The following is a 14,166-nucleotide window of genomic DNA, read 5'->3' as shown; positions in this document are numbered from 1 at the left end:
GTTTTCATGTTGATATTGTTTAAAGGTGATATTATGACTTACTTGATGTTATGCTTGTCTTGTATGTCTTTTATGCTATTGTTCATGATATTTCAAAAAGGTGGCATAATGCATGGTTTCTAACTAAAATGTCCCTTTTTAAGCATGTCTTGCATGGTCATCATACTTAGTACATTTTGTGTACTAACCCATATTCTTCATACTTTTACTATAAGTGTAGGTTCCGGCAAGTGATCCCTCCTAGCTAGTTTGAAGTGTTGGATTGCTTTCCTCCAAGACTTGGTATGTCCTCATGGATTCGAGGATAAGACTTTTAAGTTCTTTTGTTCATGTAATAGACTTCTTTTGATTGTAAAGGGCCGTGTCCCTACTTATGTTTTGCGACTGTGTCTAAGATGGCCATGTGAGACTTAGACTTCCGCTGTGTGTTTTTTTAAAGTTGTTTTAATGAAGTTCAATTGTGTGGATGTAAATAAGTTTTTTTTTATCCCGCACTATTTTCATTATTGAATGCAATGAATGACTATGTGGCTCGTATAAGGCCCCTTCGGGGTCGAGTACGCCTTGTTACGACTTGGGGGTGCTCCCGGGTCGTGACAATTTCCCACCCTTTCTCCAATGTTCAACACACAATTGAAATCACCCATCACTGTCTATTACCCTTTTATCTGATTATAGATATTTTCAATGTCTCGCCATAGATTTTCCCACATGGCTTGGTCATTAAATCCATAAACCAGTGTTCCATCAAACTTCTTCCTAGTTCCTCTATGTATTACCTCACTGTGTATTAGTTGAGGTGTGATTAGTGTCACATTTACTATGTATATGTCAGGTTTCCAGACAAGGCAGATCCTTCCCCCTATATGAGTTTTAAAATTTGTTGTAAATGACCATTTTTTACAAAGGTTCTAAGCTACTTTAATAGCTTTTGCCCTCTTAAACTTTGTTTCCAGGAGTCCAAATAGTCTGACCTTGTGAGTATGCATAAATAAATGCATTTCTCTCTGTCTATCAGCCCTATTCAGATCCCTTACATTCCAGAAACCAAGTTTATCCATTGGGGATAGGGTTTTCCCTTTCCCTTGATTGTACGGAACATGAGCTGCTACTTCCTTTCTCATGGATAATGACATGTTCCCCCTGTGTTCCATTCACTTCCTCTTCATCATCATCCATCTTATTTCCTACTTTTGGATCATTTGTAGTCTAGCAAATGTGTTTCTTGTATTGGTGGTATTCCTTCTCTGCTGCTGGAATTGTACTCTCTTATTTTTCACTTTTTTTGCTTTGATAAATTCATTTGTTGGTGCTTGATTGCCCATCTATTGCTCTTTGTTCACTTCAGTATTCCTTATTTCCTCCTTCAACTACCTTTTGCATTCACCTAATTCATGCCCAAAATTCCTACACCTTGAGCATAGAACTGGTTTCCATTCATATTCTACTTTTTTGCTTCATAATCTTTCTTTGCTCATTTTCAAACATCACCTTCGATGGATATGTATTATTTAACGACATTTCCACAAGTACTCGAGCAAACATCAATTTCTCCCTTTGCGTCGTAGCATTATCAGCCCTTAGTGGTTGCCCAACCAAATTTACATTTTTTGTCAGTGCAACTTTTCCCCAATATTTTGCTTCTAATCCTGGAATTTTGATCCATAATGGAACCTTGTCTTCTATCTCTTTCATCACCTCGATATCTGGTTTCCACTGTTTTATCACAATTGGCTTTCTGTCGAACATAATGACTCTCTCTCTTACAACTGCATCTCTTTCCTCACTCTCTAGGAATTTTACCATGAAGATCCCCCTATTCACTTGAGCTATTTTCTCAATCTCTCAATTTTTTCTGATTCTCTTAAAAAATCCCTCCATGACCACTTGTGGTGGGTTTGATCCTAACACATAACATATAATTGATATTCTTCGGTACTCAATATCCTCTTGCACGTCTTCTATTGTGATTTTCACATTTACATTCGTTCCTTCGACATCTGACAAGTTAAATCCCTTTTTTGTCGATGACCCCACAACCTGACTCCTAGTATTGGGTCTAAGGTTAGGGATTTTACCTGTCATCTTACTACTTGCATCGATTGTTGCCTCCAAATAGTCCTCCACCTGGTCAGCCCATGACCTCCTTGATTTCTGCTCAGATACTGGTGTATTTCCTGCCATTTGAGTTCCCATTGTTCCCTGGCCTGGGATCAGATTCAGTGGTACAATCCCTTGCATTACATTTATATTCTTCATCTTCTTTGCATCAGCCTCTGCTTTTTGCGGATCTTGTAGCCCCCATGGTTCATCAATCCTTTTCCCCCATTTTTTTGAGTTGCTTGCCATTTCAGCTATAGTTGAGAGGAGACCATTTTAGAGAGAGAAAGTGTTGCTTTGCATCCAAACTAGCCTGACATTTTCTATCCATTTCAATGGATAGTTTAAGTACATCATAGTATATTAATATAATGATCTAGCTAAAGTCAATGTGCATGCTTTAACATTTACTGCAGATAAATAATTAAATATTGACATTATATGAAACCGCAAAGTGTTAGTGTAAATGTGTATTTAATTTTAACAAGTCTTTTAGTTTGAATTGACCGACAATAAGGAGTGGAGTTTGGACTCAAAACTCAAAAGCAGAAGTGAAGAAGAAGAGAAGTAGTGAAGATGTCTCCTCAGTTCTTCAAGATCACCTTATCTCCTCGTAACTCTAAAGTAGTAAAATTCATATAATGCTTTTTCCCTTTCTACTTTTGGTTTCTTTGAAATAGATAGACTTTATTTTTAAAGCTTGACTATAATTTCTATTTGTTTTCTTCTCCTACAACGCATCCCAAATGAATTTTTAATCAAATATGGGGCTAGTCTGTGATATGTTGTGTTCCTTGAGGTCCCACTGGCGCAATATTAAAAGTAAAAATGCAAAACTGTAATGGCACCAGATGGCTCAAAGAGGGATGGAACTAGTTTAAGGAATACTATTCAATTGCTTCCCGTTACCTTTTACTCTTTCAATATAATGGAAACTCTCATATCTCTGTCTTCATATTTAATCTAAGTGCTTCTGAGATCAAATATCTTTCTCCACAAATTGAACATACAGTGGGCAATAAAGGTATTTGGTTTTAATATTTCTTCCGCTCTTCTTGTCCTTGATGTTGTTGGTTCGGTAAAACGACAACATTCTTTTTTATTAGATGGATGACAGTCTTCATTTGTTTCCTCCCTTTTGGCAGGGCACTGCAAGGAAATATTAGTAGTGGATCCCTTAACATCTGAGGTGAAACTCACTAATAGACTTAATGAAAAGATAACTAATACCATTTTGGATGCATAACATCACAAGTTTCCACTGCGAAGTAAACAACGCAAAGAGGTGAAGCTTGGACAATGGGAAGAATAAAGTAATATCTGATTCTCTATATTGTAAAAGACAAAACCATCCTCTCCAATCAGGGTGAAACTTGAGAAACAAGACAATTTGTTTTGTGCAAAATGAGAGACTAACAATGTGAAGCTTGACACATCTTATAAAGGAAAATGTATGTCATTCCATTTTTTATGGTTACTCTCTTCTATATATTACTTGTTTAGTAACAAGAGACTCTTACTTTGTTATTGAATTATAAGAGATTTTTTGGTCTTCTCTTTCTCTAAGATTTCACAGCCTCTGACATGAAAAAGACGTTTCCCTCAGAGAAGCACAATTGGGATATATACTTCAATCCATACTTTACTATTTCTATGCAGCCTGCTTATGTTTCCAGAAACATCCAATTGGTAAGTTGTCAAATCAAGATATGATGTATTTCAAGATATGTCATTATTAACTTCCGACTTTAACAAGCCTTTTGATTTAAATTAAACGACATTATGGTAAGGTGTTTGGGATTAAAAGCTATCTCCACTAGAGTTTTTAAGCAAGCAAGACCTCGATTTAGTGGCATGAATACTTAGAGCGTTTCATGTTCATCCAATTGCCAAGAGAACTACAATAAATTGTTGAATGCTCACTGTTGACACTCAATTTTGGACGTCCACAATATAAATTAATCATCGAGCTTCTTAAATTCCAAACGATTTCAACTAATTGACTTTATAAAATTCGAAATGTTTTTTAGTTATTTTTAAATAGTTTTGTCACTTTTTATAATTTTTAGATAATATATATGTTTTACATAATTATGTATATAATTAGTATATTTTATGATTATTCGAAAACCATCTCAAAAAGATTTTGTTAAATATTTGGTTAATTAGTTTAGTTATACAATAATTTATATTTTAAATTATTTAGTTTATATTTAAGTTAACTATTTTATTTCGTTAAGTTTAAGAAGCTCGTTAATTAATCTTGTTTAAATTCGTTTTGATTAAGATTTTGCCGAATTTAACTAATTAGCTCAATTTGGTTATATTCTTAAATTCAATGGCTATAATTGCAATCTAATGGGCCAAATTCTCAATTCCAATCTAACATCTTTTCTTACCTCACCTTAAACCCACTAGAGACCAAACTTAAGCCATTTTTCACTCTTATCTGCAACCCATTCCCTGCAACGCAACTATTTTCCAACAAAAGAACCCAACAATACAATACAATACAATACATACAACAACAACAATACCCGATCCAGACCCCAGCACCTGTATCTTCTTCCCAACTTCAGACACGAATTCCAGCATACCAAAATCATGCAACCCAGAAATCGTGACTCAATCCAGTCCAGCGAATCGTGACCCGACCCAATCGTGCGCGTCGTCTCTCCTTTTGTCCTTATCCATTCGTACTCGAATCAACAGGTGGAATGATCTCCGCATCTCAGTCGTCCTTGCTCGAGAATCAAACGGCCCTCGTTATCAATCCGTTGAGAATGGGTACGAAATTGAAGCTGGCAACCTTATCCTCCAAAGAAGCTCTTTTTTCTTTCAGTTTTCACCCATTCTCCCTCCCTAATTCTCTTCTGTATAAGCACTTTTTTCTTTCAGTATTAGGGGTGAGAAAAAATGGAGTTGATAAATACTATAGACCCGAAACAAATGAGTGAGATAGAACAATACTCAAGTTTTAGTTTCGTTTTCATTTTCTAGCTCGACATTCTCTCTGTTGTCTAGTTTTGGTGGAGAAATCGTCTTCACGGTTAGCTCGTTTTGTTTGGTTCGCTGCCCAAAAAATTGTAAACGTCTTTTCTTAGCTTTGTTTTTGTTGGATTCGTTGTTGTTCTATACTTTCTATTTAGGTATTCTTAGTCATATTTTAGTTATTGTGTGTTAGGATCAATTAAGAATCCACTTTGTCTTGCCTAAAATTTTAGATACTGTTTCATTTAAAAATGTAGAAAAGTTCATGTTTAGTTTTAGTTTTGGTGCCAGCTGATTAGTTTAAGCTATGTTGATCACATTCTGGCGCATCTTTCTCGACTTAGACTATATGGTTGTAATTTGCCTTGTGCTTTTCTTTCTGGTAGAGATCGGTTTTCCTTGGCTTAGCCAGTTTATTTACTAAAATTGATTTTCGATAACTAGCATAGTGTTTTGGTCTACTAAGCTGGTTTGAACTCGAATTTGTTGACTGTTAGTTAGCTTTAAGTTCTCTTTCTTATTTTGTTATTCAATTACTAGTCCTGAAGATTAGTTGCTATTAAGATTAGTTGTTTCCTTTTTCTATTTATGTGTTGTTGATGTGTCTGCATGTTTTCAAGATTAGTAAGGTTATTTTCATCATTGTTTAAGTTGGTAGCTATTTCATTTTCTTGTTCTTACATTCAAGTGAGGTGTTAATGTGTTGGGAGAGATTTTGACTAATTGTATAGTTGGCTCAAGTCATATGGGATGATTCAGCTTACTAAAGTTTTAGTCCGAAAGCTCTAAAAATTAGTTTTGTTTAGATTCTATTCTTGAGTTACCGTATGGTAGGCTTCTGCAGTGTTATATTTAAATATGGGAACTTGTGGTTGTTGTGATTTGAGTTCATGTTAATGTCAATCAACTTCCTTTAACAGTGAATCCATTTCTATTTGATTTAGTTCTTTCCCTTAGTTCATATGTGTGGAATATTAGGTCTAATTAAAATATGGAAAACCTCTATCTTTATTTTGTTTAACTGATAGATAATTATAGTTAAATATTTGGTATAATTTCAGCAGTTATAAATCATGTCACTTGGAGTTTTGAGTTACTTTGTTTGCTTAGAAGATCTCTCGTGTGTTAATCAATTGTCTTGTGATTAAGTTAATATCATCCTAATAGTGTTGTTAATCTTTTTCCTCTTTTTTTTTCTTTGTGCATGAACACTTTCTTGCTTGAGTTTAATTGGACTCCACCACCTCTTGCATTCATATCCCTTCCGTGAAAGCCAGCTATAAAAATTGACGAATAGGTTTCGGAGTTGAAAGAATATGCAGCAGATCGGAAAATTGAAAAAAAAATTGGGCCAACGTCCTACTTTTAATTTCAGAAATTGTATTTTGTTACTTTTTGGGCATAAGACCACTTATTTACTATTATCTTGCTAGATTTTAGGACAAGTGGAATTGGGCCTAAGGCCCAATAAAATTCTAATTTCTAGAACATGTACCAAGTGTTGTTCGGCCTAAAAACAGGATTAGGCCCAAGTATTGTCCCATGACGGAAAGACCCAAAGTTGGGCCCAAATTTTCTTTTCCTATTTATTTAATTGTAATTATGTGTTTATTTGTTAAAATTAATCTTAAAGTTTCAAAAATTCAACTCCCCAAAAGATAACCATTTTGAATTAAAAATTTAAAATTAAGTAAATATTTTTACTTTCTCTTATTCAAGTTTATGTACTTTCTCAAAAATAATTAGACAAATAGTTAATTGTCGGATAACCGCATGTTAGCGTGCATTTCGGGTGCTTTCAAACTCTTCTCGAAATGTTAATATGAACCGCGAATCCCCTTAATATTTTCATTAGATTTTTTGTTTTTGATCTTTTGAATAAGTTGTTTTTCTTAATTTCACTTTAAAAATTAAGTGACGACTCTTAAAACCCAGTCATTTTCTATTTTTAAGTAAAACAAAATGACGACTCTGGTGGAGACTTGAATTGAGTTCTAACCTTAAAATTAATTTGTTTGGCTAATGTTTATTGTTGCCTATTTGTTTAAATTTCTGCAATATTAAACTGTTGCAATCATGGCATGACATAAATTTTGTCAAACAACACTTATTTTTATTTTCCACTTAAAAGACGGTTATGCGGACCACAGTCATTCGTTAACCAAATCATTTTCGGGGCACCCTGACGAATGTAGTTGGCTACTGGATAGTCAACGGTCGTTAATTGTCCCAGCCCAAGTAGTCCGTTTGGGTTACCTATCCACTATAGATATTGCCCACTCTTAGTCAAATTAGTATAGAGCAAACCTCAATCTTGAAATTTATTGCATTGGCCTAAGAAGACTCAACACCCAAGGCGTGTTGGGCCCATTAGAAAGACGATCATATTTATGTGTTTAAATTTGAAGGATGTATACATCGTTTGAAAAACTATTGTCCCTTGGGGTAAGGAGTAGATTTTAGCTTATTTTAGTCGAAGAAACAGTTTTACAAGCTACTAGTCCATCCAAAGGTGTTCACACCCGGAGATGAAGGAAAATCAAGAAAGAAGGACATTTCATGGAGGCATAGCTTAGGATGGTACCTCTGTGTGGGACTGATTATTTATCCCTTTCCCCTATTATGTATCCCCAGTCAGTTTATTCATAAAACTTGTATAAATTTGGGTTTTTCGGGTAATGGAATGTTTCAAATGACATTATATATCATTCAAATCGTTAGGCCTACCCTTGGCACAAAAGGGTCACATATCTGTTTGAAACGCGCAATAACTGCTTATGTGAATATGTTGCTTTATTTGGAGGTATTCTAGCTCATTCCTCTTTGAACTATTTCTAGAAACCCCTAAGCACAAATATCAAGTCATTATCAAAGGTACATCCAAATACTCTTTGAGTCTTTAGTTTCCCAACAAATTTTGAATTTCACTTTCAAATTCTAAATCTTATTTTCTCATCTCGGAAAAAGGGTCAATTTGCCATCTCAAATAAAAAAAAGAGTCGAGGCGGTCGAACTACGTAGGACCTGAATTCTCCTCTGTGAGATACGTAGGCATCTTTTCTAGGCTCGGTCCCCAATTTTGAGAAATTCTATCTTTTTCAACTTTTACAAAGAAATTAGAGTTACATCTCAATAAGAAATAAGAAGTACGACAATGAAAGACCAATCGATTTGTCTCGACTCAAGTCGACATTTCCGATTCACTAGGCTCAAAATCAAATAGATAAATTCATGTCTATTTAGTCATTTCTCTATATATGTGGGCTAGTTTATCTTCAAATGAAGCAACTCTTATGTGTTTACAGTAAAGTGTGTGATATTTTGTATTAATTATCATCGACACAAACTAACACATTTGCCTTTGAGTTGTTTTTCTTTGTCAGGTACTCAAAATTGCTCTGTGTTGAGAAAATGGCTGAACATCCATACTTCACAAGGTCCAAAGACCCCAAATATTCCTTCTCCGACAAATGTTTGTCAAAAGGCAAAGAGAAAATGGTTGAAACTGTTAAGCATAATGATTTGAATAAAATTACTGTGAATGACCCTATCATTGCTGAACAAAAAAAGTTGATTGCACAATTATTCCAACAGATTGTTGAAATGAGGGTTGAAATGGATAAGACCCGAGATTTGAAAAATCTAGCTATCATTGCCAACACTCCTACTTTATACAACGAAAGGCCTCCGCTCCATTTTCCTACTTCGGATCCAACATCTGAACAATTTCCAAACAATTCAACCACATCTACAATTCCTAAACTTCCCACCATTGATCTAACCACCCTTAACCCACATCATGCTAGTTCCTCACTCCAAAAGTTACCTACTCCTTAAAACTCAAATACCAACATTTTCCAAAATTTTCCTTCGGTCCATCAAACCCCTACTCAAATTGTCCAAAACCCACTTACCACTCAACCTATACCTTTAAAAACCGCATTTCATCTTCCAATATCGCTAGAATTATACCCCTCCCTTTACTACATATTTTGAACTCGAACATTCTGAGAAGAAGGAGAAGGAGTGGAAGGTCATAAGTGGAAAAGTTGAGCAACGCATCAGAGTGGATGTTTTGAAATCAATGAAGGACGTTAAGTACAACCCAGACATTATGGGGTTGAGTTATGAAGATTTATGTCGTCATCCACATTTGGAGCTTCCAGAAGGTTTTAAAGTACCAAAATTTGATATATTTAGTGGAGTTGAGAATCCTTTGACTCATTTGAGGGCTTATTGTGATTAACTTATTGGAGTTGGGAAAGATGAGGCTTTGTTGATGCGACTCTTTAGTCGAAGTCTAAAAGGAGAAGCATTGGAATGATTTATTTCTAAAGAAATCAAGCAATGACCAAGTTGAAACGCTTTGGCTAAAGACTTTGTTGAAAGGTTTGATTACAATGTAGAATTCATTCCTGATCGATACTCTTTGGAGAGAATCAAACAGAATTCTACTGAAAGTTATCGAGAGTATGCCTACCGTTGGAGAAGGGAGGCTGCAAAGGTTATGCCTCCCATGACCGAGAAAGAAATTATTGACGTCTTTGTGCGTATTCAAGAGCCGGAGTACTACAATAGAATGCTGCTCATATTAGGAGGGAAGTTCAGTGAGATAGTCAAAATTGGTGAGGTTATTGAAGACGGTCTCAAGACTGGAAAAATCATCTGAATGACTCCCCAAGATGAATCCTCGGGACCACTGAGGAGGAAAAGGGAAGATGTTTCCTCTATTTCATTTGAATCAAGCCAAAAATCAAAGAGGCATGCCGGTCTCGATGTTCGAAAGACTTTACCATCCAAAACCCACCATTTAGCAATGCAAAATCCTTACCCCATCTAACCAAATTACCAAGCTCCACCACCAAATTATTCAAATTACCAAGATCCATTGGAAAATTACTCAAATGTTCAATCAAGTTACCAAGTTGTATTGCCAAATTACCTAAATGCCCCTCCTAGCTACCAAACTCCACAATACCGAAATTTCCAAACACCAACACCTACTCGCCAAAATCCTCCCAGTTATCGCCAAGTACTTCCAGCTGCACGAAATAATTACAATCTTTCTCGTCAGGAGTTTTTGAAGAAACCTCTCGAGTATTTACTCCTTTGGTTGAAAGTTAAACCCAACTTTTTGAGAGATTGAAATCGGCTGGTCTGATACGAACAATTGATCAAAAAAATGTCAATGTCAACTCCAGACATTACAGGTCCAATCTTCATTGTGCTTACAATTCAGGAGATGCTGGACATACCACTGAGGATTGCATAAAATTCAAGACTTGATTGATCAAAGAATCGTCACCATTCAAGCTGTCACTTCCAATGACAATGATGATTCGTTGTTGAATCATGGAGGATTCACCATTAATATGATTGATCCAAAGTCTCAAACACCTCTCCATCAAAACGCCCAAAACTATCGCCAAATGCCTGCGCCTTAACAAGGCCATTATGATCCTCCTCGTCCATGTCTTGAGAAGAAACCTGCTCAAAATTTTACTCTTCTCATTGAAAGCCGGATGAAGTTGTTTGAGCGATTGAGTTCGGCAGGAATTATTTATCCGGTCAAGCCCAAGCCAGTCGATACTAGCTCAAGATTTTACCGAGCTGATCGAAGTTGTGCATGTCATTCCAACAGTGTTGGGCATGATACTAAGGATTGTATTAATTTGAAGCACATGATCCAGAACTTGATCGATTATAAAGTGATCAGGACCATTGTACCCAGTGTAAACAGTAATCCTCTCCCGAACTATGGAGGCGTCACTAGCAATTTGATAGAGACAGAGGACGAGTGGTGCATGGTAAAGGGGATAATTCCAACTGGTACTGACAACCTTGATAAAATTATTGCTTCTCCGAGCGTAAGTGAGAAATTCAATTTTACGAGCATGACACCCCATCAAGCTTTTGCTTTAGTGTCAAGAGAGGGTAAGAATGAGAAGGGGATTAATCACATTCCACCAAAGTCTTTGCCTCATTTAGGCTAGTCCTCTCTGGTAGAAGAATATGTCAAAGAAGGAATTAGGAATCTTTTTGAAGATGGTAATGTTGCGCCCAAAAAGATGATCGAGACACCAGACATACGAGACGCCGAGCCAATTGAACGAGTTCTTAATTGGACTTCCACTCCACTCTTTATTCCTCGCTCAACTTGATAGACAAAGATGAATCTTATGCTATTTTTAAAATCGGTGGTAGTTCAAATGAGGCTCGGGACCCACCTTTTGTGTCGTTTTACCTAATTATGTTTTAATTTCCCTCGTAATGTTTTGAAAAAGGCAAAATGGCTCATGGTCATAGTCAAAGTTCGTATTTCTTTATTTTCAATGAAGGTCTCTTATATTGCGAAAATTTATTTTGCTTTCTTTAATTCTACTATCTAACAATCTTTGTTTTTATTTCAGAAAAGATAATTTTTGTTTAAACCTGTCAATATCATGTCATGTCACAAGTTGAATGAACAAAATGAGGTAGATGAATATGAGTTTGAAGAGTATGACGGGGATATCATGATATTCGAACACCTTGTCAAAAGATTTGAAACCGTTCGAGACTCAGGGTAAGTCGAATCCAGATAAGACAAAAATTGTAAATCTAGAAAGAATGATTCTGTCAAAGAAGTCAGAATCATGGTTCATCTGAGAGAAACTCGAAAAAGGGAACTCAACAGTTTACTTAGAAAATACATCGATGCATTTGTTTGATCACATGTCGTGGTTGAACATAGACATTCATCTCAAGTTGCCAATCGACACAGATGCTATCAAGAGCTATTATTTTTTAAAGATTTAGAGTTTCTTTTATGTCTTTCCTTGTAATTGCACCATTTGCTTGTAATCGTCTTATGTTTTAAAGTTAGTAAATTATCTCTTGTAATGAACTATGTCTTACCCGAATTCTCAAGAATAAGATATGTAGGCGGTCTATGTCGGCCTCGATCACCCATTTATCCCTTTCAATACTTTCTTCTTTTGTATTTGAACTACTTTCGACTTGAATTCTCAAGAATAAGATACGTAGGCGGCCTTTGTCGGCCTCGGTCGGTTTCTTGTTTAATTTTTCTTATTTTTGTTAATCTTTGAAGGGAAACTACGTTTGACCTGATTCCTGCCTCAACGGGTATAGGCACCACAACGGCTCGGTCATATCACCCGTAAGATTTCTATTTCTCTTTACAATAGAAACTATGACAGAATTTTTGAGAGAGACAAAAAATCCTCGAGAAGAGGATCTTTCTAATAAGTCGAGACTGAAGATACATTGAGAGTTGCAACTAGGACAAAAATTTGAAGAGGGTCTCAAAAATTCTAGGAGTCATATATCAACAGTTAGAGATACTCTAAGACATCTAACTAGGACATAAATTTTTAGGATGCCCTAAAAAATTTCCTCAAGCATCACTAGAAGTTTGTAGTCAATTTTGAATATTTCGAGCATAATTAGAAGTTTAAAACTAATTTCAAATGATCTCTGACATCGTTAAAGTTCATAGTTAACTTTGTTATCAACAATCTCCCGCATCATTGGATTTTAGAGTCAACTACAAAACTCCCCGATTATGGTAGATTTCGAGAGGACCATGTTAGAAATTTCCCAAGCTTTAAGGATCTTTGAATTCTCCAGAACAAGCTATCGGATACGCTAAAGTTTCAAACCAAGGCCGTTCATTAAGCTTGACGTGACATGATACTTGGCAGTATTCCTTTTCAATTACAGCTTAATTCTTAAAGATTTTATCCACATGTTTCAAATATTTATGCATAAAATGTTTTGTCTTGTCTATTGAGAAGCAAGAGATCGGAGCGATCAACTGAATATAGCAAGACAAGGAGCAAGTGTCTGAAGAAGTCAACACAGATCAGTTTGTTTTAAAAACTAACAATTTTTCTGTTGATGCAAGTCTATAAGATTGCCTCAAGTTCACCACATTTCTCTATTCAATGAATATAGAGAAGTCAAAAGGGCGAGGAGCTCCACAAAATTGACAACTTTTCTGTGGATACAGGAAAGTCATTGAAGTTTTTCAGAAGAAAAAGAAACAGTTTAGAATATAAGCAACAACACCTTGTTCAAATTCTCAGCAAAGCATGTGTCACAATGAATACAAATGTTCAAATACGAACAAGTGAAAGTGTCACTCTCAACATGTACAAGCATCTATAATGACATCAAATTACATTTTTCAGCATCAAGGGACATTTCTACAGTATTATCAAATGAGATAGTACCATCACCCAGAAGGACATCATCGTCATTTTATCGATGGAATATCATCATCCTGTCAATGGAATGACATCATCCTATCAATGGATCGTCAACGAAACATCATCATCCTATCAATGGAGCATCAACATCATCCTGTCAATGGATCAACATAATCGTACCAATGGATCGTCAACAAAGCATCATTATCCTATCAATGGAGCATCAACATCATCCTGCCAATAGATCAACACAATCCTACCAATGGATCATCAACGAAGAATCATCGTCCTATCAATAGAGCATCAACATAATCCTACCAATGGATCATCAACGAAGAATCATTGTTCTATCCATTGAGTATCAACATCATCCTACCAATGGGGCTTCATCATCCTATCAATGGATCATCATCTTTCTATCAATGAAGCATCATCATCCATATCATATCAAGTCATTATCTACTGCGTCAAAATCGATGGAGGCTGACGTCACAATATTTATAGAAAAGAATATTTACTGAATACGGTAAAACGTATCACTTCTCTATTTAAATTATGGTTTCTCCTAACAAGTTTACTTCATTCCTTGTCGAGAACATCCAAGAGGATGAATTCTCAAATCAAACCACAGGTGCAGACGGTATCAGAAAAGATGCATCATAATGTGGAACTTTTCCTTAGCGCAGGCTGAGAAACGAATAATCATCAAGCCATCCACCTCATTACAATTGGATAATCATTGAGTCATCTAGCTCGTTGCAGAGATCACCGTAGTTTTCCATGCAGAAAACAAATAATGACATCTCCAAATCCTCAGTAAATCTTGAGTTATAATGGACATACTGTGTTTGAAAGCGGTATCAAT

At 35.8% G+C, this 14,166-nt stretch overlaps 1 protein-coding gene across 2 annotated transcripts in view; it reads right to left on the bottom strand.

The window, feature by feature from the left end:
* LOC125864743 (acyl-coenzyme A oxidase 4, peroxisomal-like) overlaps nt 1-14,166 on the bottom strand; it is a 1,153,105-nt gene that overhangs the window by 1,046,521 nt on the left and 92,418 nt on the right. The gene's annotated exons all lie outside the window — the stretch shown is intronic.

Source organism: Solanum stenotomum, chromosome 5, assembly GCF_019186545.1.
Source record: "Solanum stenotomum isolate F172 chromosome 5, ASM1918654v1, whole genome shotgun sequence".
Lineage (NCBI taxonomy): Eukaryota > Viridiplantae > Streptophyta > Magnoliopsida > Solanales > Solanaceae > Solanum > Solanum stenotomum.
The sequence above is the reverse complement of the archived record's forward strand: the minus strand, read 5'-3'. Positions and strand labels throughout refer to the sequence as shown.